We start from the raw sequence: 27,802 nt of genomic DNA on the forward strand, positions 1-27,802 counted from the left end.
CTGTCATGAATGTAGCTTCTATTTCTATTTCTCCACAAAACTAGGTACTCTGAAATAATCACTACAGGAAAATTTAAGGATTTTGATCACGTTCGGGCCAAAGTGCTAGTAGCAGGCGAAACTCACATTTTTGTTTCTGTTTATTTTCCTGCAAACAATGCCCGTAGATATATTTATGATAAATTTTTCTCTATAACCTAAGAAATTATAGCTTGTTTACCGCCTCAATTGAATGTGCCTATATTTAGTGATTTTAATCAGCGCAGTGTTGACTTTATTCCGGGCATGGACAATGAAAGCATTTTGCTACCAGTAGTTGGAGAAAATGAAACGCTCATTTCATATTTGATAAAATCGCAAGCTTAGGACTTAGGTGCGTAATTTTCCTGTAATCTAATAATCAGCTGCGAAAACTGTCGATATAGAAGGGTCAAGTTCTTAAGGACGATTATACCCATAGCTTTGCTTGCTTATTCTTCTGGTATGAGCTCTCCATTAAGGCTTTACAGAATATGCTGTACATCACTGAAGAGCTCCTTGAGTGCCGTCCTGCCTTAAAAATTTTTGCAACTGCAAATAGCAGTCGCACAAACTCCTGAGTAATAATTTTGTGCAAACATACACAAAATGACAAAATCCGCCAGAAAAATTCTTCCAAGGCGTGTTGCTGCACGACGTCAGCAGGAAGTCCTGATTCTTTCAACTAGATCGGACGAATTTGAGTGAATAGATGTAAAGAATGTGGATATGCGCGAAACATTAATCGACGACACATTAGCGACTTCTGAAGCATATCCGATCACAACAATTGAAGATCTTCTTCAAAATCCGTGAATGAATGACGTTAGCTCGAAAATTTTCCTTTTTTATTTGCAGAAGTTCATTTATGTTATTTAATGAATTGATTGAAGTGAATTATATTGATAACTTAAAAAAAAAGGTTGGAATGTATAGTTGTGAAGGAGGGGGGTGTCAAGAATGTGTGACAAAATGTGACAAGGGGGAGGGGGATTTGATTTGGTCAAAATTTGCGTGACGTCTGGCGTACTAAATGGATGTCGCCTTATTGGGAGGTAGGACACAAGCACTATAGGAAACTTTGTTAAAAGACCACTGAAACAGCTCGATTTTTTTCCAAACTACTTGTATGCTATTCTAATGCATAATAAGTCTCTGACACGTGATATTTCACTAGGATGGTTCAATTATTTTTTACTACGGTGGTACTAATAACAATAGAAGGAAATGACAAACGGCATATATTATATTTTAATATATTGCAGACATCTGATACATGATTGATGCACTAAGATGTGTGATCGAAATGCCATCTTCTAAATCTTCTCCACTGCTTAATCTTCTGCACTGCGATGTTCTACTTTATTACTAAATAAAAAACCCCAATTAATCCACCTAGCGGCGTGACCTGGCCTTTCTACTGTCACAATAATCATCATTTAATTTCTCAGGAACATCTATGTATAATTAACTTGACTATATTTTTAAATATCCGTTCCGTATTCCTCAAAATCCTTATTTGCCAGTAAAATTCACAACGTATTGCGTAGAATAATTAAATTTTCTTTCCTTGTGTGCGTAAATACTTGTAACACCTTATTTAGTTTTATAATCGGTCGGCCTAAACTTTCGGGCTTCAGAGCCACATAGGAAACTTGTTTTGAATTGACAATATGAAATATGTGTTCAGAACAGATTTTTTGATAATTAATTAATACCATGTGTTCAAAAGTTAGCATCTTTGAAAAACAAGAGTTCAGAAAAATTATTATTATACTTCGCCTTTGAAGACAAAGAATATCAACAACAAAATGATTAATCTCAAAATTTTACTATTAGTTTGCTTGGCTTCAATTTTGCAGTATATCTGAATTAGAAAAAATAACTGAATAGAGCTTTAGATATGAAAAAGAGAAATTGAACTTTTTCTTAGCTGGCGCTCCTTCAGATAATTATTTTTGCATGAAAATCAAAACTTATGCTTTTTTTGAATGTACTTTCATGAAAAGATAGTCATTAGCTTGATCGCATCGTTTTTACAATGTTGGAGGGTTAGGAAAACAAGAGGGTTGCAAAAGCTGCGCCTTAAACATGCTTGAGAATGGGAAATATGATCGATATGATTTTCAGTGCTTGTCATTTTTGATTTATTTGTTGAAACATGATACATGACATAAGACATCTGTCCTTTAAAATGTCATTAACGAAAACAAATCTTACAAAATTACTACCGTGCAACGTTTACTTCCTATTTTTCATATAACATTTCTAAGCTCTAGTATCTATTGATTGAAAAGAGCATCTATTGATGCGCAAAATTTGTTTGAAATTTGTATAAATTTATTTGGAAAAATCAACTCATTTTTAATCCTATACACCACTATACCTTCATGCTTAAATTAACTGCTTTTCTTCGCTGTTTGCTTTTCGTGTACAATTGTGAGTAACAGCAAGTAAACAAAATGACAATTGAAATCTGAAATCAAAGAAAAGAAAAAGCTTTTCGATTGAATCCCATTATTTAATATTTATTTGCAACAGATACGTAGTTCGCCTACGACGTGCAGGCTTCAACAGCGTCTTATTTCAAAGCGTATACGTATCTGTTGCGAATAAATATTAAATAGTGGGATTTAGTCGGTAAAAGTTTTTTCTTTTCTTTAATTTCAAATTTCGTATTCCACTAAGAGGCTTCAAAAATTTCAGACAATTGATTCAGAAAAGTGAGAAACATCTTTTCTTGAATTTCAATGCAAATTTAAAAAATTGCAAATTGTCATCCCAAGTAACTATTTGAGTTTTATTACACTCTTATGATGACATTCAAGACCAAAATTGGTCATGAAAACCACCAGAAGAGTACAATCAAACTCACATTGTTGCTTGGGATCACATACATACATACATACATACATACATACATACATACATACATACATACATACATACATACATACATACATACATACATACATACATACATACATACATACATACATACATACATACATACATACATACATACATACATACATACATACATACATACATACATACATACATACATACATACATACATACATACACACATCACACACATTGAATACAATCAACATTTGTTTTGAATTCACACGTTTTAACGGTTTAATATACGGTGCTTAAGTGTGAAAGTTTAAATAACTTTTGAATGAACTGTCCGATTTTAAATAACTCGGTTTCGTTTGATAGATCTTAGTAGTAATTTTCAAATAATAATAAAATGTGTGATGTTTTTCATTGAATTAATGCTTATATGTTACAAAAATATGTTTTAAATACTATTTTTTCACATTTCTTTATGTAACTTTCAAACTACAAGCCCAATCGTCATGAAATTTGGAAGTTAAGGGTTTGCAAGGCTCCTCTTTCATATGCAATCAATTTTGTTCAAATCGGTTAAGGGACCTATGAGATAATGAAGTCCCATATTTTTCATATTTTTATACATAACTTTTGAACTAAAAGTCCGATCAGTATGAAATTCAATAGCGACCAATGGGACACCTAGACCTTTCATTTGACACTAAGAACATTAAAATCGGTCCAGCCATCTCCGAGAAAAGTGAGTGAGATTAAAAGCGTCACATACACACACACACACACATACACACACACACACACACATACATACACACACACAGAAAATGCTCAGTTTTCGAAACTGAGTCGAATGGTATATGACATTCGGCCCGCAGGACCTTCTTTCCATTTCCGGTTTTCCAAGTGATTTCTATACCTTTATACTATATATTTATATAGTAGAAAGGCAAAACCAATAAGAAAGGCAATAAAGAATATGCGATTGCACAATTTGGGGCACCAATGGAATGTATGGGTAAAAAGTGCCTTCCGAATTTTCAAACGGAACAACCTGCAAAATATTCATTGCCTTGAAAAAACACCCTGTGCAAAATTTCAGCTCAATCGGACTTAAGGGGGGACCCAACTCTAGAAGGTCGAAAAATAATGGATTTTCGTAAATTTTTTCGAATGGTGGAATTAAAGTTAAGTGCTGGGGTATTCTGGCTATTGGTTACGGTATCTTTGAAAATGTATTTTGTATTTTTTAAAAGCCAAAATAGTGATTATTATGCTGGGAGCAGCTCGGCGAGTAGATGCTCTCTAGAAAATATTTCCTTGCTGTCGAGAACCAACGGAGTATCGGAGAATGGGATGGATTTCAAGGATGATTTTGAAACTTTAGGCCAATACCTAAATTGTTACGTAGCGGTTTTTGAAAATTCGAAAAATACTAAAATGGGTTGAATTTTCCTAAAAGAAAGGTGTTTTTTCATCAAAAATCGCCAATGGGCAGGTCATAAAAAATTGAAAAGTTGAGATATCAAAAAACCGGCTACGTAACAATTTAGATAATTCACTTCTACATGCTGTAAAAAATTTTCAGCGAAATCGGACCACTAGATTCTGATATATACGTACCGCCAGTTGAAAAAACATGGTATCGAGAAAAGCGCCTTAAAAATTTCGTATAGCGATGCACTTCCCTTGAGGTAACCTTACAGTTTTTACCGTAACTTTTCAAGGAAATCAAATATCAAAAAATCCTTTTGGCATGACATTTCTGAAAGTATAAGTCTCTCAAAATTGTAAAAAAAATAAAATTCGATTTTTCCAGTTTTCCAAATTAGGGTCCCCCCTTAACTGTTGTCGCACAGCCGTCGAAATTTACCTTGTATGCAAGTTTAAAAATCACTTCAAATCGAGGTTTTCGAAAAAAATGTTTGAAGCCTAATGACTTAAAAATGCATGAAACGTCGAGATCTGATGTTATCTCGAAACAAACATTTTTGTCAAAAATCGTCAAACTACTTGTATGCTATTTTAATACACAATAAGTCTCTGATACATAATACTTCACTAGGGTGGTCCTAATAACAATAAAAGGACATAACATACGACTTAATGTTTTGTTTTAATCTATTACAGACATCTGATATATCATGTTGCACTAAGGTGATTCATTTCTGTCCACTAGGGTGGTCCTAATAATAACCAAAGTTGGCATGTACTAGACCTAAGCGGAATCGAAGTCATTTTTCCTTGATTCACGTTCAACTCAAACCCTCAATTGATCAACCAAGCACTCAACGCAATCTGATCAACCGGGTACAGGTTTTCCGGACAAACTGACGCGACTGATCAGAGCTACATTGGATCGAGTGATGTGTTTCGTACGCATCTCTGGGACACTCTCGAGTCCCTTCGTGACGCGACGAGGGTTGAGACAAGGTGACGGTCTATCCTGCATGCTGTTCAACATCGCTCTTGAGGGGGTGATCCGACGAGCGGGCATTGAAACGAGAGGCACGATTTTTACCAAGAGTAGCCAACTTCTAGGCTTTGCAGATGACTTCGATATCATAGCCAGGAACTTTGCGACGGCGAAGGCAATCTACGCCAGACTGAAAGCGGAGTCTAGGAGAATTGGGCTAAAAATAAATGCGTCGAAGACCAAATACATGAAAGGAAGAGGCTCAAAGGAAACAAATGCGCGCCTCCCACGGACGGTAACCGTTGACGGCGACGAACTAGAAGTGGTAGAAGAGTTCGTGTATTTGGGATCGCTGGTGACCGCGGACAACAACACTAGTAAGGAGATCCAGCGGCGCATCCAAGCGGGAAATCGGGCCTACTTTGCCCTTCGTAAAACGCTACGATCAGGAAGCATACGCCGCCGCACGAAGCTAACAATGTACAAAACCATTATTAGACCGGTAGTTCTTTATGGACTTGAAGCCGTGACGCTGCTTACGGAGGACATACGCGCCCTTGCCGTGTTTGAGCGGAAAGTGCTGCGGACGATATTTGGCGGAGTACAAACTGAAAGCGGAGAGTGGCGGAGGCGTATGAATCACGAGCTACAGGCACTGCTTGGGGAGACTCCCATCGTACATCTAGCGAAAGTTAGCAGGCTACGGTGGGCCGGACACGTCGTAAGGATGCCGGACGACAGTGCGACGAAAACGGTCCTCTTCAACAACCCCACCGGCACCAGGAACAGGGGGGCCCAACGTGCACGATGGCTCGACCAGGTCGAAAGCGATTTGCGACTTCTGAGACGACTAGGAAATTGGCGACGAGTGGCCCAAGACCGAGTTGAATGGAGACGAGTGCTTGAAACAGCACGAGCCACCCCGGCTCTATGCTGCTGAAGAAGAAGAAGGGTACAGGTTAGTATCTACTTAGCAATTTCATGACAAAAAGTGCTCCGATTTTGCTCAAATTTTGCATGTTTGTTCATTTTTCGAAAATTTATGACCTATATTTTTTATTTGGCGCTTAGGGATCCCCCTTCTGATTTAGGGTGGTTCCAAAAATCATCACCCTTGCCATGAGACTATTTTTTAAAAATTCATAACTTTTGATTCACTCGACCGATTTTAATGATTTTGATAGCAAACGAAAGATATGATGATGATGATGAAAAATTGTAGCCTACATGAGCTTTCTGTGAAAAATATGGTTTTGAAATCCAAATGTTTGCTTACTCTTAAAATCATTGAATTTTAGTGTTTTCATGTTGTAATTTAGGTATCACATCCCAGTTTTTATATTTTTTTTTAAAATCTGAGTTTTTTTTACATAACATATTAAAATTTTAGAAACGTATCTTTTTTTGTTTTGGAGATACAAATTTTTAAAGAAATAGTCTCAATTATTTTTAGGGCCACCCTAACTCACTAGGGCGTACCCTAAGCGCAAAATTAAAAATTATGATATAAAATTTTAAGAAAAGGAACAAGTACACAAAGTTTAAACTAAATCGGAGCACTCTTTATCGTGGAATTGCTAAGTGGGTTGATCAAAATCGGGGTATTAGACTTTGTGACTTTGTCGGTCCAAAACTCAAAATTTCTTTTCAACATGTTTTTAAATAAATGATTGATTTTATCCACATTAGTCTAAATAACGAGGAACAGGAGCCCTTAGACATTATTTCAAAAAGAACATGCAGAAATCGGAGTATGAAATATGAAAAGGGTACAGGTGTACCCGATTGATCAATTGGTCGGTGTTAAGTCAGACCGAACCATGTGACAAAACTCTGATTTCGAGAAAAACGCGTGCAAAGTTTGCTGCTCTGTATGGTTTATAGCTCTCAATCGTTCAAAATCATCTCATAACTCTGGTTGTTTGCAACATTTATGTAGTTTGATTAGAGTAAAATGTAGCTTAGAAATTTCTTGATCGTTTGTTGTCATTAACTCATTTTTTTAAATTTTGCGACTTAGTGGTTTGATTTAACACCGACCAATTGGGGGTTAAAATTTTTACTCTGATCAAATGGTTCATACTTTGGTACGATACATTGGTAACGCCATGCGATGTACTTCGACGATGCATGCGATGTACCTGCGATAAATTGAGGCGTCGCGACATATTCAGTATGGATTGCTGATTTTGTGGATGCACACAGCAAGCCAAAGGTGAAAGAAACTAGGTTGATAGTGTTCTTGTTATTAGCAAATCTGACCGCTATGTTATTAGCAAATCTGATGTAAATGCGCTTTTATAAGAATTTTAATTACGATTGGTGAATATTAAACATGTAATTTTAAACATTTAAGACAATACGGCCATTAAATCCCAGCATTAGTTTTAGTTTCAAATTTGTTTGCGTAGCTGTCGTTTCGGCTAATGGAACACGTTGCCATTCATCATTGAGCATTGCTTCAAACATATCCTCTTGCGTAATTTGCCGTGTCTCGCCCTCATCTACTTGTGCTATCATTGTGGAGAGTCCTTAATGTTATTCCAAATGTTGGTGACATTCAACATATGCCGCTATAGAAAACATTTAAATAAGTTGCAATGTAATCATGATAAAACCGTATTCTGCAGAAAAAAAATGGCTAGTAGGGTAGGGTAGGAAGGTGCAAGATGCCCACCCGGGGCAAGATGACCACCCCTCCAAAAATCGTTATATACGCTATAAAGATATATAATTACAGGCCGGACTCGATTATCCGGGTTTTTAGACTCGATTATCCGGGTGAAAAAAAAAAATTTAATTTTTTTTTTTTAAATAACTAGAGAACTAATCATGCAAATGGAATTTGGCATGTGGGGGGTTTTGGAGGCAGGATTTTTTTTTATGATGGTTCCAGACCCCTCACCCCCTGTGTAAGGGGGATAAGGACTCATACAAATAAAACAGATTTTTTTGTGTAACTCAAAAATTAATCGAACTCGAGAAATTTTAGACTCTTGCATAAAACATTAGTCAATAACAAGACCACCAAAAACTACCAATAGTAACATTAGATGATTCAGGGCGAGACGGCCACAGGCCGCGAGTGTTGCCGGCGACCTGCCGTTGGAAGCGCCGGCCACTGCGAGGGGCAGCCCCCCGTAGAGATCACCATTATCTAGGTTTATTTATTTTCCTGGATCTACTGACCTCTATTACTTTCCTTCAGTTGGGTCACCCCTGCGAAATGGTACTTTCCACGAAAGGATGTTCGGTGAGATGGTAAATCCCGCGTAAGGATTTTCGCGAAATGGTATTCTGCGAGACTCTATATTCCGTGTTATGGCCAACCGAGGATTGGTGTTCCGCAAAATGGTATTCGGTGAAATGGTTTATAATGATGGCAAATATTTAAATCCTATCCGCCTCATTTTATCAGGCTAAGCAATGGGTGAGTTGTTGTCTACTTTACTGTGAGGAAAATTTGTATATTAAAACACCCATGAACTCCTCAGAAACCTGCAAAACTCGAGAATGTGACAATGGTCATCCGTGATTCGCGATTTATGTACAACACAGTTTAATTTGCGGCAACACGAAGTTTGTCGGGTCAGATAGTGCTATTCTGAAGATAGATAAGATATTCTTTTACAATATATTGAAAGGTTATTATGCGTTGGATGGCTTTTGATTACGAAAGTAAATTGTTTTTCTCAATTTTTCACTTTCCGCTCTACCCCACGCTCTCCACGAGATGAGATTGCGCCGAACTATAACGATTGGTTCGGAATGTGAAATTCACATACACAACAAAAATGCGTTAGTGTACATCAATACACTTGCATTACTTACTAGGGAACACAATATTTTGACAATTTAGATTGCATTGTCTTTTAAAGAGCAAACAGTATCGTAAGTCTGCTAAATAATTGAAATTCATTTTTACTTTTTCTCTAGAAACTTCAGATCCTTTGAACAAACACTTTAATATGAGACAAATATGCTTTACCTTATATATACTGTTGGTTTGAAAGGTGGGACTGATTGCATGTCCTTTGGCTGCAGTATCTCGATCGAAGTAAATAATAAACTTTGTTGAATGATCAAATAGATAAGTCTTCTGAGATTTTACGCCCCTTCCATTTCCCCTTTGTAAAGCCTGGAGACTCTACTACATATTTAGTAGCTGTCTGTAAACTACGTACTTATTATTGGTTGTTGTAGACGCCTCGAGTAGTTTTCGTCTATACGTTTTATCATAATTTGTAAGATGCGTTGTTTTTGGTCGTCCCCAAACTTTTAACAGCCCACGTGGTTCATGGTTGGGCCCATACGGACTAGTTTATATTGTTCTACATGTGTATTGTTCATAGATACGCTACTGTTTATTTATTAGGTATTTAGCTTAACTTTATGGCTTTGGCACAATGTCACACCCTACAAGGGGCAAGATTGTGCCAAAGTTCATGCAATTATAACCTTATTATTGTTCATTGTAACTAAGCCATCTTTCTGGTAGTTGTTAACTAAACACTGAAGTAAATATTGACAGACTTTGAATCAACGTAATCGCTAAATTGTGTGTATAACAAGCTAAAGAACAAATTTGCATTTTTGTTCACGAAGAAAAATATAAAAAAATTGAAATAGCTTATTTTTAATTGCTTTTTATTTCATTTCCAGAATGTAGGTTAGGTTGTGTTAAAAATTGTTTGTCTAATAAATATGTTTAAACCTTCTGTTTCATTTTTTGTCAGTCATTTACATTCCCCAAATAATTTTTGACCTGTTGTTGCTTTGAAGTTTCTATAAATTGTATCACAATACTTCAAAATATGGAAACTTGGTTCTCCAGTTTGGATAACATCTACTATGATCAAGAAGAAAATTTAAAAAAATAAGAAAAATGGTTTCGTTACTGAGAACTTCCAAAAAAATACAAACATAAAGTAACATGACAGTAAAAATCATACAGTTAGAAAATTTGTACAATGTTTGCAATAGAATTGTTTTAGAAACGTATAATTTTGACACTTTCTCTATACTAGTGCCAAAACCTTATTGGATGAAATGAAAAACAGAGGGAAAAAGTTTGTTAATCAGGAATATAAACAAAATTACACACACAAACATTTTAAATCTGGGTTATTTTTTCTTTATAATCATCTGTTTTCTTTTCAATGTTGGCAGTGTGACTCGGCAGAGTCACGCATCCAAGCAAGTGTACAATATTGCTTGAACTTGCATTCTGTGGTTGTACCAAAACCTAACAGGTTGTGCTCGAACTAATTTGTAAGTTTTATGCACGGATCCTGTTCATCGATTCGTACTTGACTATGTTTGTGCTGAATTGGGCGATGTTTGACGGTCAGCAGGCATACAGGCAGCACAGCAAGCGTTGCAAAATTTGCCTGCCTATGGTACACATGAAAATTGATTTAGGGTAGCACGGGGCAAGAAGCCCATCTTAAGCTCACTATCAATATATCGGAAGAAATCTACACCAAAGGGCTCAAAACCCTCGCTAGGTTATCTTTTACAGTCTTTTCTATAACCTGTATGCATATTGGGTGCTAAAAGTTATAACGCATATCAAATATTCACGAGCAAAAATTCATCGATTTTTGGGAATTTTACAAACCTGCGGGGCAAGATGACCACCCTTGCGGGGCAAGATGACCATCCTTTTCAAAAGCTATTAAACCTTTAAATTACAAGCTAAAAAAAACCTTCATTATATTTCACGTATAATCTAAATAATAAATATTAGGGATTCAAGCTGCTCATAAACTATTTCAAACATTTATTTGAATAATTTGGAGTGTTTAGTTAACCATAAAAAAGTTGTTCATTGAATGTACGTATTCCTCTGTGGTCATTATTAGACAGAAATATGTTAAACAATGTATTTTTATCGAAAACAAATAAATATGCATGTTTATTCCGTGACAAATATTTTGTGCAGCGATTGTGTCTGATTTAAGGTTATGGGGTATGCAATTCAGGGTAGCAATCTTGGTCTATAAAGCGGTGCGCATTTTGCCCCGCAAGTAGATGTATTTTTTAAAAGCAATTTGTGGTAAATACATTATCTGCATAATTGGAGCAATATCAAACTTCTGATTCATTACTAAAATCAATGCCACGATAACTCATTCGTTAATTTGTTGTTGATGTTAATGTTGTTGTTAATGAAAATTTAAAAAAATCATGATTAAAACCTTATTTTATGGTTGCGTAATCTTATAATAAATGTAGTATTTTTAATCGTCGATCTATTTTTTGTGTTATCGAAGAGTTCAATAATTTTATTTTTGTAATTGTTTGAATTATTGTTAGATGTAGTGTTTATTTACGCGTACGGTAACTACAGCCCGGACTCGATTATCCGGGTGCTCATTTTTATTTTCAGCCCGGATAATCGAATCATCATTTTTGGTACAAAATTTTTTTTGGTTTGTCAAGTTTTTTGACTTTTAGGTATCAAAAATGTTTTATTTATTATTGATCTATCTTCCCAAAAGTCAGAAAAATCCTTTCTTACGATTTTTTCCACTGATGATGTTTTTTTGTACAATATTATTTTTTGTATGTTATGTTTTTCAATATTTAGGTATTATAAATGTTTTTTTTTATTATTGATCAATCTCCCCTAAAGTCATAAAATTCCTTTTTTGCAATTTTTTTTACTGATGATTACGATGATAATAATGATGATGATAATGATAATGGTAATGATGATTTTTAAATAAAAAAATTGATTTCATCATCGCAGGATTTATTTTTGTTTTTTTCGCCGATAAAAGGGATATAAGAGAGGAATTTTGTAGCTTTAGGGAGGTAAATCAATGCTTGTCTAGTTGGAATCACCATATAGCAAAAAAATTTTTTTTCACTGATTTATTTTAAACCCAAATGTTATAATTTTCATGCTACATGGTGATTCCAACTAGACAAGCATTGATTTACCTCCCTAAAGCTACAAAATTCCTTTCTTATATCCCTTTTATCGGCGAAAAAAACAAAAATAAATCCTGCGATGATGAAATCAATTTTTTTATTTAAAAATCATCATTACCATTATCATTATCATCATCATTATTATCATCGTAATCATCAGTAAAAAAAATTGCAAAAAAGGAATTTTATGACTTTAGGGGAGATTGATCAATAATAAAAAAAAACATTTATAATACCTAAATATTGAAAAACATAACATACAAAAAATAATATTGTACAAAAAAACATCATCAGTGGAAAAAATCGTAAGAAAGGATTTTTCTGACTTTTGGGAAGATAGATCAATAATAAATAAAACATTTTTGATACCTAAAAGTCAAAAAACTTGACAAACCAAAAAAAATTTTGTACCAAAAATGATGATTCGATTATCCGGGCTGAAAATAAAAATGAGCACCCGGATAATCGAGTCCGGGCTGTAGTTACCGTACGCGTAAATAAACACTACATCTAACAATAATTCAAACAATTACAAAAATAAAATTATTGAACTCTTCGATAACACAAAAAATAAATCGACGATTAAAAATACTACATTTATTATAAGATTACGCAACCATAAAATAAGGTTTTAATCATGATTTTTTTAAATTTTCATTAACAACAACATTAACATCAACAACAAATTAACGAATGAGTTATCGTGGCATTGATTTTAGTAATGAATCAGAAGTTTGATATTGCTCCAATTATGCAGATAATGTATTTACCACAAATTGCTTTTAAAAACTACATCTACTTGCGGGGCAAAATGCGCACCGCTTTATAGACCAAGATTGCTACCCTGAATTGCATACCCCATAACCTTAAATCAGACACAATCGCTGCATAAAATATTTGTCACGGAATAAACATGCATATTTATTTGTTTTCGATAAAAATACATTGTTTAACATATTTCTGTCTAATAATGACCACAGAGGAATACGTACATTCAATGAACAACTTTTTTATGGTTAACTAAACACTCCAAATTATTCAAATAAATGTTTGAAATAGTTTATGAGCAGCTTGAATCCCTAATATTTATTATTTAGATTATACGTGAAATATAATGAAGGTTTTTTTAGCTTGTAATTTAAAGGTTTAATAGCTTTTGAAAAGGATGGTCATCTTGCCCCGCAGGTTTGTAAAATTCCCAAAAATCGATGAATTTTTGCTCGTGAATATTTGATATGCGTTATAACTTTTAGCACCCAATATGCATACAGGTTATAGAAAAGACTGTAAAAGATAACCTAGCGAGGGTTTTGAGCCCTTTGGTGTAGATTTCTTCAGATATATTGATAGTGAGCTTAAGATGGGCTTCTTGCCCCGTGCTACCCTAAATCAATTTTCATGTGTACCATAGGCAGGCAAATTTTGCAACGCTTGCTGTGCTGCCTGTATGCCTGCTGACCGTCAAACATCGCCCAATTCAGCACAAACATAGTCAAGTACGAATCGATGAACAGGATCCGTGCATAAAACTTACAAATTAGTTCGAGCACAACCTGTTAGGTTTTGGCACAACCACAGAATGCAAGTTCAAGCAATATTGTACACTTGCTTGGATGCGTGACTCTGCCGAGTCACACTGCCAACATTGAAAAGAAAACAGATGATTATAAAGAAAAAATAACCCAGATTTAAAATGTTTGTGTGTGTAATTTTGTTTATATTCCTGATTAACAAACTTTTTCCCTCTGTTTTTCATTTCATCCAATAAGGTTTTGGCACTAGTATAGAGAAAGTGTCAAAATTATACGTTTCTAAAACAATTCTATTGCAAACATTGTACAAATTTTCTAACTGTATGATTTTTACTGTCATGTTACTTTATGTTTGTATTTTTTTGGAAGTTCTCAGTAACGAAACCATTTTTCTTATTTTTTTAAATTTTCTTCTTGATCATAGTAGATGTTATCCAAACTGGAGAACCAAGTTTCCATATTTTGAAGTATTGTGATACAATTTATAGAAACTTCAAAGCAACAACAGGTCAAAAATTATTTGGGGAATGTAAATGACTGACAAAAAATGAAACAGAAGGTTTAAACATATTTATTAGACAAACAATTTTTAGCACAACCTAACCTACATTCTGGAAATGAAATAAAAAGCAATTAAAAATAAGCTATTTCAATTTTTTTATATTTTTCTTCGTGAACAAAAATGCAAATTTGTTCTTTAGCTTGTTATACACACAATTTAGCGATTACGTTGATTCAAAGTCTGTCAATATTTACTTCAGTGTTTAGTTAACAACTACCAGAAAGATGGCTTAGTTACAATGAACAATAATAAGGTTATAATTGCATGAACTTTGGCACAATCTTGCCCCTTGTAGGGCGTGACATTGTGCCAAAGCCATAAAGTTAAGCTAAATACCTAATAAATAAACAGTAGCGTATCTATGAACAATACACATGTAGAACAATATAAACTAGTCCGTATGGGGCCAACCATGAACCACGTGGGCTGTTAAAAGTTTGGGGACGACCAAAAACAACGCATCTTACAAATTATGATAAAACGTATGGACGAAAACTACTCGAGGCGTCTCCAACAACCAATAATAAGTACGTAGTTTACAGACAGCTACTAAATATGTAGTAGAGTCTCCAGGCTTTACAAAGGGGAAATGGAAGGGGCGTAAAATCTCAGAAGACTTATCTATTTGATCATTCAACAAAGTTTATTATTTACTTCGATCGAGATACTGCAGCCAAAGGACATGCAATCAGTCCCACCTTTCAAACCAACAGTATATATAAGGTAAAGCATATTTGTCTCATATTAAAGTGTTTGTTCAAAGGATCTGAAGTTTCTAGAGAAAAAGTAAAAATGAATTTCAATTATTTAGCAGACTTACGATACTGTTTGCTCTTTAAAAGACAATGCAATCTAAATTGTCAAAATATTGTGTTCCCTAGTAAGTAATGCAAGTGTATTGATGTACACTAACGCATTTTTGTTGTGTATGTGAATTTCACATTCCGAACCAATCGTTATAGTTCGGCGCAATCTCATCTCGTGGAGAGCGTGGGGTAGAGCGGAAAGTGAAAAATTGAGAAAAACAATTTACTTTCGTAATCAAAAGCCATCCAACGCATAATAACCTTTCAATATATTGTAAAAGAATATCTTATCTATCTTCAGAATAGCACTATCTGACCCGACAAACTTCGTGTTGCCGCAAATTAAACTGTGTTGTACATAAATCGCGAATCACGGATGACCATTGTCACATTCTCGAGTTTTGCAGGTTTCTGAGGAGTTCATGGGTGTTTTAATATACAAATTTTCCTCACAGTAAAGTAGACAACAACTCACCCATTGCTTAGCCTGATAAAATGAGGCGGATAGGATTTAAATATTTGCCATCATTATAAACCATTTCACCGAATACCATTTTGCGGAACACCAATCCTCGGTTGGCCATAACACGGAATATAGAGTCTCGCAGAATACCATTTCGCGAAAATCCTTACGCGGGATTTACCATCTCACCGAACATCCTTTCGTGGAAAGTACCATTTCGCAGGGGTGACCCAACTGAAGGAAAGTAATAGAGGTCAGTAGATCCAGGAAAATAAATAAACCTAGATAATGGTGATCTCTACGGGGGGCTGCCCCTCGCAGTGGCCGGCGCTTCCAACGGCAGGTCGCCGGCAACACTCGCGGCCTGTGGCCGTCTCGCCCTGAATCATCTAATGTTACTATTGGTAGTTTTTGGTGGTCTTGTTATTGACTAATGTTTTATGCAAGAGTCTAAAATTTCTCGAGTTCGATTAGTTTTTGAGTTACACAAAAAATTCTGTTTTATTTGTATGAGTCCTTATCCCCCTTACACAGGGGGTGAGGGGTCTGGAACCATCATAAAAAAAACTGCCTCCAAAACCCCCCACATGCCAAATTCCATTTGCATGATTAGTTCTCTAGTTATGATGCTATTTGTATTACATTTGCATTGAAGCCCCCCCCCTCTTAAAGGGGAGAAGGGTCATAATTCCCCTCCTAAATAGGAAGGGGTCTCAATTCACCATAGAAAAAAAATTGCCTGCAAAAACACCCATATGCTAAATTTGGTTTCATTTGTTTGATTAGTTCTGTAGTTATGAGGAAATTGCTATTTCATTTGTATGGGAGCCCCCCTCCTAAAAAGGTAAGGGGTGCTAATTCATCAAAGAAAAAATGCTTGCCTCCACAAACACCCACATGCCAAATACGGTTCCATTTGATTGATTAGTTTTCGAGCAGTGGCCGGCGCTTCCGACGGCAGGTCGCCGGCAACAATCCCGGCCTGTGTCCGTCTCGCCCTGAATCATCTAATGTTGCTATTGATAGTTTCTGGTGGTCTTGTTATTGACTAATGTTTTATGAAAGAGTCTAAAATTTCTCGAGTTCGATTAGTTTTTGAGTTACGCGAAAAATTCTGTTTTATTTGTATGAGAGTCCTTATCCCCCTACCACAGGCAATGTTGCAAATTATCGCATCAATGAGCGCTCACGATCCTGTTACCTGCGATAAAATCAATGCATTAATTTTCCCGCCAGTCTCTCTAAACAACAAAAAACACAAAGCCACCTAGATTTTTTAGTTCGATTCAGTTCATGAGTGGAGTGATCCTGAGAGTATTATTCTTTGACTCGGCATACACTCACTCGGTGAACGAGTTGAGTTGTCGTTTCTAAGCACGGTTATCACTCGGCAACCGATTCAAACTGTGTTGATCGTTATTTTTTTTTCATTTTCGGCTTTCTGCGTGTGTGCTACCGTAGCACAGAATACTATGATGTTTCTTCAAATTCGGACCCAAATGCATTGAACGAAGCACGTGGTTAAATTTAAATTTTCCTATGTATACCAAATGCATGTAGGGCTAAAAAGCGTGCGGTTGTTCAGATTACTTAACTATTACGGTTTAATTAATTATAGTTTATCGAATGTGTTTACCATGAATATGGAATTTATAGACGTTTCTGATCGAATAATCTAAGCCTCAGCAAAGCGAACCCTTAGACTTAAACCGACTTTAAAGACTAGAACTTTTATTATCGACAGACTTCGTAGCCAACAGTTAGAGTATAGGGCACTTACGGCGCTAGTGCAACGATTCGACTAACTCTATCCACAGCACCGTACGACCGAGATACAAACATACGGCCACTGCCTTGTTAGACCATCACTGTACCTCAATGCCAACTGGGGGCTGCTCATACAAAGTGTACATTATACAAAACGCTAATTCGATCGGTTATCATCTATGGGCATGAAATTGTACGTTGTTCGAAGAGGACTTGCAATCCAAGTTCAGTGAATGCTGGGAACTATCTTTGGCGGCGTGCATGAGAACGGAAAGGTGAAAATCAGGTAGAGTAATATTTGGTAACTGTACCTACTGGTGTTCTTATAGTCTCTGCACAATAAAAAATGCAAAGCAATCCAGATATTATGACCCTACTTAATTCAGTTTCTAGGAGAGGCTAAATTTCAGATGAATATTGAGGGTGATCGATGAGCGGAGACATACGAAAGTCAGCATTGAGAGGGCGCCAGCCAGAGTGGCTAAGATAGCAGCCCGTCAATGATGTGGAACTGGAGAAAAATTCGCGTAAACTGTGAGGCGTCGTCGTTAGCTAAAATTGAAGCAGCAATAATAAGTATGAGGTCCAGCAAAGCACGATGGTATTATCGGTACAAATGTGCACCAGCTGATGAGAGAGTACGCAGGGCATCTTACTGATACAGCACCATACTGCTTTGTACCACCCGTTTAGCTTCAGGATTATATTTTAGTTATCCCACTAAGATTATTTTCCTACGAGAACCTTGTGTTCACTAACTAATGAACATGTTCAGGGGGCAAAAAAATAATTTGCAGGACATGTTAATTTTTTTTTCATAAAATCAATTGTCTGTAGGTTCTACAGCCTGAAAAACTTGAAAAATAAGTGTACGAGTTGAGTTAATGCTTCTAACACGTAACAGAAATGGAAATTCTAACAACGGAATTTCCGAAAATCGGCCGAAAAATTTTTCTTTCGTTTTTGTTTTTTTTCGTAGATGTTTGCATGGACAATAATAACGTATATGTTAAAAGCAAGAATAGATTTGGTTTTTACGTTTAAACTTTAAGTAAAATCTTATCTTATCTCACACTAACGCAGCCAATACTTGAAGGCATTCTGGAAAATGCCGATTGCTTAAATCGGTCATTTTTCTTGTCAACGGCCAGGCCAACTGCGCAGCATGTACCGCAGAGAGAATTCCAAAGAATTAAGTGGAATTAAAAATGATACTTAATTCCATTCAACTCATTGAAATCAAGGGGAAGGAAGAAAGCGTGGACCTCCCGTACCAAACGCTTCCCTCGAAGATATTGATTAATTTACAGATTACAAATTGTAGTCGTTGGGAGTATCTTTGCTAATAATGGTTAAGTGATACTCCGGACCCTCGGGGATGAACTTATGGCATTAACCATAGTCTGGCTGCAATAGGCCAAGGTTATAGCGCCTTTTTTTCGCTCTCTGAAAATTGAAAAGTTCCGTCTACCTGGCATCATTTTAATTACTTAGTAAAAGAATAAAATTTAGAGGGTATGAAATGGGGAAGGCAACTAGGAAGAAGCGCCCAACATAGCTCTAGCCATCCCAAGCCCCTAGCTAGCGCCTCCACGTGGTCATACCTGGAAATACTTCAATTTGTATAATTGAGTAGCCAAGCTAGGAGGTGTGGGGTCGTGCGGTTTTCAGTTCCTAACCTTACAAATGTAGTTTTAGGCAACCATTAAACCACGCGACTTTATTTTCAAGTATTATATGATTTAAACTAATATTTTTGGCAAACTAATCTATTTTCAGAGAGCGAAATAAGGCGCTATATCCTTGGCCAATTGCAGCCTGGCTTACCATACCATTAGTTCATCCCTGAGGGTCCGGAGTATCACTTAACCTTTATTAGCAAAGATACTCCCAACGATTGTAAATAAATCATTATCTATGTGTACGGGAAGCGTTTGGTACGGGAGGTCCACGCTTTCTTCCTTCCCCTTGATTTCAAGGAGTTAAATGGAACTAGATATTTTTTCTGGTTCCACTTGATTCCTTGGAATTCTCTCTGCGGTACATGCTGCGCAGTTGGCCTGGCCGTTGACAAGAAAAATGATTGATTCAAGTAATCGTCATTTTCCAGGATGCCTTCAAGAATTGGCTGCGTTAGTGTGAGATTAGATTAGATTAGATTAGATTAGTAAAAGAATAAAATTTAGAAATAATAAAATATATGAATGCAGGAAAATCAAATAGATAAACGAGTGAAGTTATGAAACGACCTCACCGGCATTTGTTTCTTCGTCCATTCCATTAAATCCCGCCACTGAACAGCATTTTCGATTAAACTTGAAACCAGGGATGGCACCTCCTCAGAAGAAAAAAAGAGAAGAGAAAAATTCAAACTGTGCTCAGTCTTCAACGCGATTTATTCTGCTCCGTTTCATTTTAACTGTGCTCTTTCTTGCTGAACGCAGTTGTATGAGCAACCGCACACTGTGCTACTCATTGAGGAGAATGTTAAAACACTTTAAATACGTTGATGCGATGCGCTGACGTATGACAACTACGGGTAGTTTTAACATGGGTAGTGCGTTGAGAAAAAACGACGATTGTCAGTAGCGGTCATTGCTATCAGAAAAATATTAATCCATTAATGCAGTTGAATCATGATTCTTACATTTAGTATATTCAGTTGAGTTTGGCTGTCCGTGAACGCAACTGCATCATATGGTTAGGCATGTCACAACGGCAACAGTACGAAAAATGTTATTTAGATATGGCAACATTTGAATTCCCATACATTAGCTTCTTGACGCGTACCAACAGGTAAGTCCCATTATAAACAAAGGCAATTCTCCGCTAAGATTAAAAAAATAACGACTTTTGATTGTCTTGAAGCCTCTGAGTCTATAGTTGCTGTACGCGCACCGGTTGTTTTGTTTCCACGTTTACTGCTGTAGCTACCGAGAGGACCGGGAGCAAAACCGAAAGTTGCTCATTTAAAGAGCGCATTAAGCAATTTTTCCGCACGTCAGTTTTTCTCATTGTGTTTAGTCTGTTTCTCATTGTGTGGATTTACTTCTCATTTCTGAAAGCAGTTCTGCTCATTGTGTTGAACAAAAAAAGTTGCACTTTTTGCACAATGAGTGAGGAAATAACAAGCCTGCTTGAAACAGTTTAAAGTCCTATTCGAAAGCTAGGTTTTGGGTGCCTCCGGGGCAGAACTTCATAAACCGCAAAAGTCACTACCGTATGCACAAGCGTAAATTCGGACCACTTCCAGTAACAGTTGCCTCCAGTAATTCAGTCTGCATCCAAACATGTAACTTGTTTGTCACTATCTTCAAGGCACATGCTAATTCTATATCTGCTGCCGCTGGCCGAACAACTAATCTGTTTGATTATTTTAACAACAGTCACCCGAACCACATGGTTTTTTTCGTTGAGTGAATTCGCAGCGCACGACTAGAAAATTATCCTTTTCAAATCGATGGTAGAGTTGTTCGCTATACAGCATATAACAAATTTTTCATATGTCTCTTACTCGCTTGCTGATTATTATCGGTGCTGTATCGCGCTATTTTCGAATACTCAGCAACATTGACCACAGGGGTGAGGCGTCTCAAACTATCATAAAAAAAATTCCTGCCTCTAAAACCCCCCACATGCCAAATTTGGTTTATTTGCTTGATTAGTTCTCGAGTTATGAGGAAATTTGTACAGGAGCCCCCCCCCCACACTATTGAAGGGAGAAGTGGTCATAATTCCCCTCCTAAAGAGGGAAGGGGTTTCAATTCACCATAGAAAAAAAATTTGCCTACAAAATCACAAAATCCCCATTTATATGGGAGCCCCCTCCTAAAAAGGTAAGGGGTCCTAATTCATCACAGAAAAAATGCTGACCTCCGAAAACACCCACATGCCAAATATGGTTCCATTTGCTTGATTAGTTCTCGAGTTATGAGGAAATTTGTATTTCATTTGTATGGAAGCCACCCCTCTTAATGGGGAGAGGGGTCATAATTCCCCTTCTAAAGAGGGGAGGGCCTCAATTCACAATAGAAAAAAATCTGGTCTCCAAAAACACCCACATACCAAATTTTGTTCCATTTGCTTGAATAGTTCTCGAGTTATGCATTAATTTGTGTTTCATTTGTATGGGAGCTCCCCCCTCTTAGTGGGGGGAGGGGTCTCTAACTATCATTAGAACCTTCCCTGACCCCAAACATTTCTACATGCAAATTTTCACGCTGATTGGTTCAGTAGTTTCGATTCTATAAGGAACATCCCGACAGACAGACAGACAGAAATCCATTTTTAAATATAAGATTTATTGTCAACATTTTTTTCCAGTACATATTATTAAGCCTAAAGTTTGAAACCCTTTTTAAGTCAAACTGTTCGCTGATATTATTAGTGTTCCATTTCACGTTATGAATAAATAAGTTATGTTTCAAACCATCTTGAATTTGAGCCATCAGTTTGCATAGATATATTCTATTTTTATAAACAAACATTGTTGGTTTTTGGTCTCACCCCCGTGGCCCAATGTCACCCCGGATGGCGGTACCTGTCTTCTATACCCCAATCGACAACTGTAGTATTGTACACTGATACAGCGTGATCTACTTCAATGGGTGGAATAGCCAACAATTTCCTAACACCTTCACCAGAAACAACAATAGCCAGACGATCAGTTATCGGAAGAGCTTTGGATGGTGCAATGTTGGGCAACAGTTTTGAATCTCACTGAACTGTTTTGGCATGACAGACTCTTTCACTTTAGATGTTATGTGCAATCGAAAACTTTTTCTTGCCTTTCTGAATGATTCTTTATTTGACAATAAAGTAGATACATCGTGTCCAAGTGCTTAAGCAAAGGAGGAAATTAAGAAGACGGCATTTCGATCACACATCAATGCATTAATCATGTATCAGATGCCTGTAATATATTAAAATGTAATCCTTTTATTGTTATTAGGACCACCCTAGTGAAAAATAATTGCACCAACCTAGTGAAGTATCACGTGTCAGAGACTTATTATGCATTAGAATAGCATACAAGTAAATTTAAAAAAAATGTTATATTTTATTTGTTCTACCTCATATTTAGAAAAAAGGCCTATAAAGTCGATTTTTGACAAAAAATATTTTTCCGAGATAACATCAGGTCTCGACGTTTCATACATTTTAAGTCATTTGGTATAAAAAAAAAAAAAAAATTCGAAAACCTCGATTTGACGTACTCGCCTTTTTGGTGATTTTTTAACTTGCATACAAGGGAAACTTCACCGGCTGTGCGACATAATAGTTAATCAAGTAGCTGGAATTTTGCATAGGGGGTTTTTCAGGGTAATGAACATTTTGCAGGTCCCGTTTAAAAATTCAGAGGTCATTTTTTCGCATAAATTCCAGTGGCGCCTTAATAAGCATTGGTGGATCGTTCTTTCTATTCGTTTCCGCGACGGTTGAACAGAAAACCAAGTCGACCACATCTGCATCAGCCGAAAATGCCGAAGGAGCGTTCTTGATGTACCGTCATCCGGGGATACTTGCAACACCGGGGTTACTTGCAACACTTTGGCGCATCGCGCATTCTACAGCGCTAATGCATTTGTTTGTTAACATAACCATTTGTACCCAATGCCATTTTAAAGAAGGGATGTTTACCTATTGTTTAGTGAAGTTTAATCCATTATATCATTGTTTTGCTTGCTTTTATACGATTGGAAAGTAATATCACTTTCAGAGTAAGAAAAATGGATGTGCAAAGTTGCTTCAGTTCATTGACATGGAATTATTATTTATTGTTTGGTTCCTGTACACAATAAGGGCATCATATAAGCTAACAAATAGCAACTTTGAGCTTTGTTTATATTTTGAACTTGGAGAAAAAAAGATGAATTCGTGTTGTTATTTCCAATATGGCGCGGCTCGCAGCACTTGAAAAAATGAAAATTATCGTAATAGACCGTATGTACAAAGCAAGATGGCATCTGTACGATGGTATTTTGTCTACCACCATCTCCAGAAAAATTAAAATTGTGAAAAATTCCACGTGCCTTGAAACGGCAATTTGGAGTTCGCCGACATGCTGCATTTTCACCGAATATCTTTTAAAAAGCGATAGACGAAATTGGGAAACAGAAAACACCTCCAGTATCTCTTGTTTTACTACAAATACATTCAAAATATCTCAAAATAGTCATTCGCGGTTTGAAATCAGATATAAAACCATAAGAAACGCAAAATCAGAAAAGTGTTGCAAGTAACCCCGTTTACTGGGTAACTTGCAACACCCCTATTTTCGGTTCATTCTGCAGACTCAATTAGTTTATATTTTTTCTCATAATCATAAATCAAAAGTACTCACCACTATACAAGTTTTGGCTACTTACACTTGGACCTAAACGGTATACATCGAAAGTTATACTAAGTCAAAGTTCAAAAGTGTTGCAAGTATCCCCGGATGACGGTACGCAACAAACGCAGCGCTGATATTGCACTCGACCATTACCTTGTTATCGCTTGTCGCACGTGTCCAACGACGGGAGGAGAAAGTAGGGTGTTGTTACAACGTCCGCTGATTGGAGAATCCTGAGGTGAAAAGGGCATTTGTCGAACAACTTGAACCCCGCGCCTCTGGATTGCCACCTGGTGGAACCGTCGAAGAGCAATGGAACGGCATCAAGAATGCATGTATAACGACCAGTGACAAAACCCTCGATAAAGTGCGCAGCGAACGGAGGGAGTGGATCTCGGATGAAACTTGGAGGAAGATAGACGAGCGAAGAGAGGCGAAAGCCGGCATTAAGCGAGCGCGAACCAGATCGGCTAAGACAGGTGCCCGTCAACGATACGCCGAACTGGCGAGGGATGTTAAACGAGCTTGTAGGCGGGACAAGAGAGCCTGGACTAACTCCCTAGCCGAACAAGGAGACACCACCGCCGCCAATGGTGATATTCGTTTCTTGTACGATATTTATCACCACCACAGTTGTGCCAGAATGAATACAAAGATGTCGCTAAAGGACAGAACTGGTCAGCTACATACTGACCGTACAGAATAGCTTAAGCGATAGACTGAACATTTAGACCAACTCTTCTGAGTTGCAGATGCCAGAGACCAACAAAACCAGCATGACGGCAATAGTTCGTCGCATTAATCAAAGACACCATCACCGGATGAACTTGAATAAGCCATCAAGAATGATCATCAAGTATGAAATCCAATAGAGCGCCAGAGATAGACTGTATTTCAAAGTCTCTAAAAAAGATATTTAACTGAATAACGCATTTACCCGAGGTGGCATTACTTTGCTCTGCAATACTCTCAAAGTACTCTTTAAGATAATCCTTAACTGGATCCAGGAGAAGATCGACACTACTCTCCGGCGGCAGCAAGTTGGATTCTATGCTAACCGATCGCGTGTAGACCATATCACAACGCTCCGCATCATAAGCAAAGCCATGGCTATAAACGTCCTTCAGAACTTGACTTTTCTTTATCGATAGACCTCGCAGCCGGTTATTAGAGTACAAGAAAATTACGGGGTTGTGCAGGGCAAGTCGACCTAGAGTCCGCCGCTCTATATTGCATGCTCTCTTCGTTGACTTGAGATCGTCTAACGGAGCGCAAGCAAGCAGAACATTCATTAATGTGAGTGAGTGTCTAACAGGTAAGACGTGTTTGGGTTGCATCCCGAAGCTGGCGTAATGGGTGATTTCCTGGTGGTGATTTGGTATTTCACATTTGGCGACCGTGACAGGTTTATTTCGCTGCTTATTATCATAATAGCGAAAAGGAAAAACGGACATAAATTTAGCCATGGCTCAATTGCAAGAGGAAACCACCGATTGCGTAAGCAAGCTAAAGCAGGCAAAATCTTGTACATGCAAGGTTGAACAAAATGGCTATCGTGATAGCTTTAGCAAGACAGTGTTTAGTGAAGGTAAAGTACTGTCGTTGTAGACACATTCCAAGCGCATCTATCCCATGAGAGCAAATTTTGAAAGTAGTAATATTAAAAATATTTGTATGTAGTATGTTCAAACATACTATAAAGCTTACAAAAATCCTGAATTGTCATACTGTTTATTGACAATTCATGCTAAAATGCACCTTACAAGTGGGAGGTTAACAATATAGATTTTTTCATCATTTGGGCAAGGCTGCAATTAATTCTCTGTCAATAGTTTTAAGCCAAAATAATTTAAAACTGTATATCGTCAAAACATGTTTCATTACTAGGGTAACATTTTGTTCATACAGAGTTTTTTAAAAAATGAAAGCATTTTCCAGATAAGCGGCCTTTAAAAACAGATACTTTTATAATGGTGTCCCGTAACGAAAATTTTGCATTTATTTCCATATACCAGAGATTATAATTCCGAATTTTTTGAAACTATGGATTTTCTTTAATCATATATGTACAATCAAAATCGCGCTGTGCTTGACTTTTGATAAGCATTTCTATGTAAAATAAAATAGGTGCTTCAAAATGGTGTCCCGTAACGTTTTGTTTAACGCAAAAAGTAATTGAATGAAAAAGCACTTATCACATCATATTTCAACTAATCTTTATCGACGATAACAAATCTATTATTTTAATGACCAAATGCAAGTAAATATGTATTTATTATAAGTATGTATAAATATTATTACAATATAATAATATATTGTAATATTAAAGAATGTGCGGTAAAGACGGGCACCTCAAGATTAAAATTCAATATCTACACAAGTATCTCTGTTTGATATAGCCATATACTACTAAATTTTGTTCAAAACTTATGCTTTGACATCAAAAAAATTACCTAGTAATCATATTTTTTAGACATTGTACAGAAAAACGGACACATTATATGAAAGGTGGACACCGCAAAAAAAGGTGTAATGCCTGATGAGTAATGGCTAACAAGGTATGATACCAGTCGTCGTATGTTCGAATCTCGACTGGATGGTGCTGCCAAAGTCAGTAGGATCGTTGAACAAGCCCCGTAGAGTGATTTATTTTGGGCAGACGTTGCGCGTACGTTATTTTGGACATTTACGGCAAAATCAAATAGAAGTGACCAAAATAAAGTACGCGTAAAGCCTATCCAAAATAGACAAATCAACCTAATTGTTTTGTACTCTAATAACTAGCTGCTCGACAAAGGGTGACTCCAGGCAAAGGGTGAACATGTGCATTCCATAACCTCTGTTTACTAACTTCTAATCCTACGTCCACGTGTTGCCGGCTGGGGTACGCAATCTCGGTTGCTGTAGGCTAACAGTGAAGGGGACAGAGTGGCTTCCTCCCACCTTAAGGTGGCAGCCACGTCAGTGAGATAGGGACCTGAGGCTAACAACCCACTGTACCCGAAAACAAAAAAAAAAGAAAGAAAGTCTCTCGATAAAGAAGAAGGGTTAAGCCTTAAAGATATTTATACCTAACGCCGATTTCGACTTACTTCAATACTTTATCATTAAAATACTTGAATAGTCTAAAAATTTGGAATTCGGTTTCAGAAAGTTGTTTAGTCAGCTTTTTTAGCAATTATAGTGGCTTCGCTAAGCACACTAGCAAGAAAGCCTAGCCCAGAGAACAATTACACAACATATACTTCGTTACGTATGTCTTATTACCAGACTATAACACACCAAATCAGTACACTATTGTTACAAAATATAGTGAATATAGACCAGATACAGAAAATATGACGGCCTGAACAGAAATCTAGAGAAAATAAACCATATAATGCAGTTTACTTTTTTCGTTATGGGACACCATTTGCAGAATACCGTTTGCCCAACAGCGCATGGTGTCCCGTAACGAAATGATTTTTATTCTATCTTAAAAACTAAACACAAAACCTGAATATACCTTTACATTTTGAGTTTCAGGCTGCCTTCAGCTAAAAATTTTTGGAACATGTCGACTTTGAAAAACTTGAAACAGAGCAGAGTTTTGCAAATGTTTGAATCATGTTCAGAATACGCATTTTCTGCGATGGTGTCCCGTAACGAAAAGTATTCCGCCACTATTCAATGATGCTTATTATAATAAATATTTCGCCCTCGTATTGAGAAAGTACTACTAAATAGCAGCTCAAAACACCTATTTTGAAAGATTTTCGTCGGGCTGTTGGTAAAATATGAACAATTTTGCTACGAAAAAACGGTTGCTCATGGTGTCTCGTAACGCTGGAATGTGTCTGTAGCAAGAAAGTGTATCGAAAAGCGAGTTTGGAGGACCGCTGCGAACACTCAATTAACGAACCGTATCTCCCTCACGCATCCAGCTATTAACAAAATTCTCTCGTTAACATCAAACACTATTCACATAGTGTTACACGAAACTTACCCGAAAACCTTGACAATGGGGTGAAAACAAAAGCAAAAATACAGTCAGTCCACAATCATGAGTCACATACAATTGTGGGTCATTTTAGCTCTAGCTGCTGATTAGCGTTTAATATCAGCTGTCG

The 27,802-nt window shown here is 36.8% G+C and overlaps 1 protein-coding gene across 2 annotated transcripts in view; it reads right to left on the reverse strand.

Annotated features, from left to right (window-relative positions):
- LOC128742369 (cytospin-A-like) overlaps positions 1-27,802 on the reverse strand; it is a 193,267-nt gene that overhangs the window by 48,347 nt on the left and 117,118 nt on the right. The gene's annotated exons all lie outside the window — the stretch shown is intronic.

This window comes from Sabethes cyaneus, chromosome 3 (assembly GCF_943734655.1).
Source record: "Sabethes cyaneus chromosome 3, idSabCyanKW18_F2, whole genome shotgun sequence".
Taxonomy (NCBI): Eukaryota; Metazoa; Arthropoda; class Insecta; order Diptera; family Culicidae; genus Sabethes; species Sabethes cyaneus.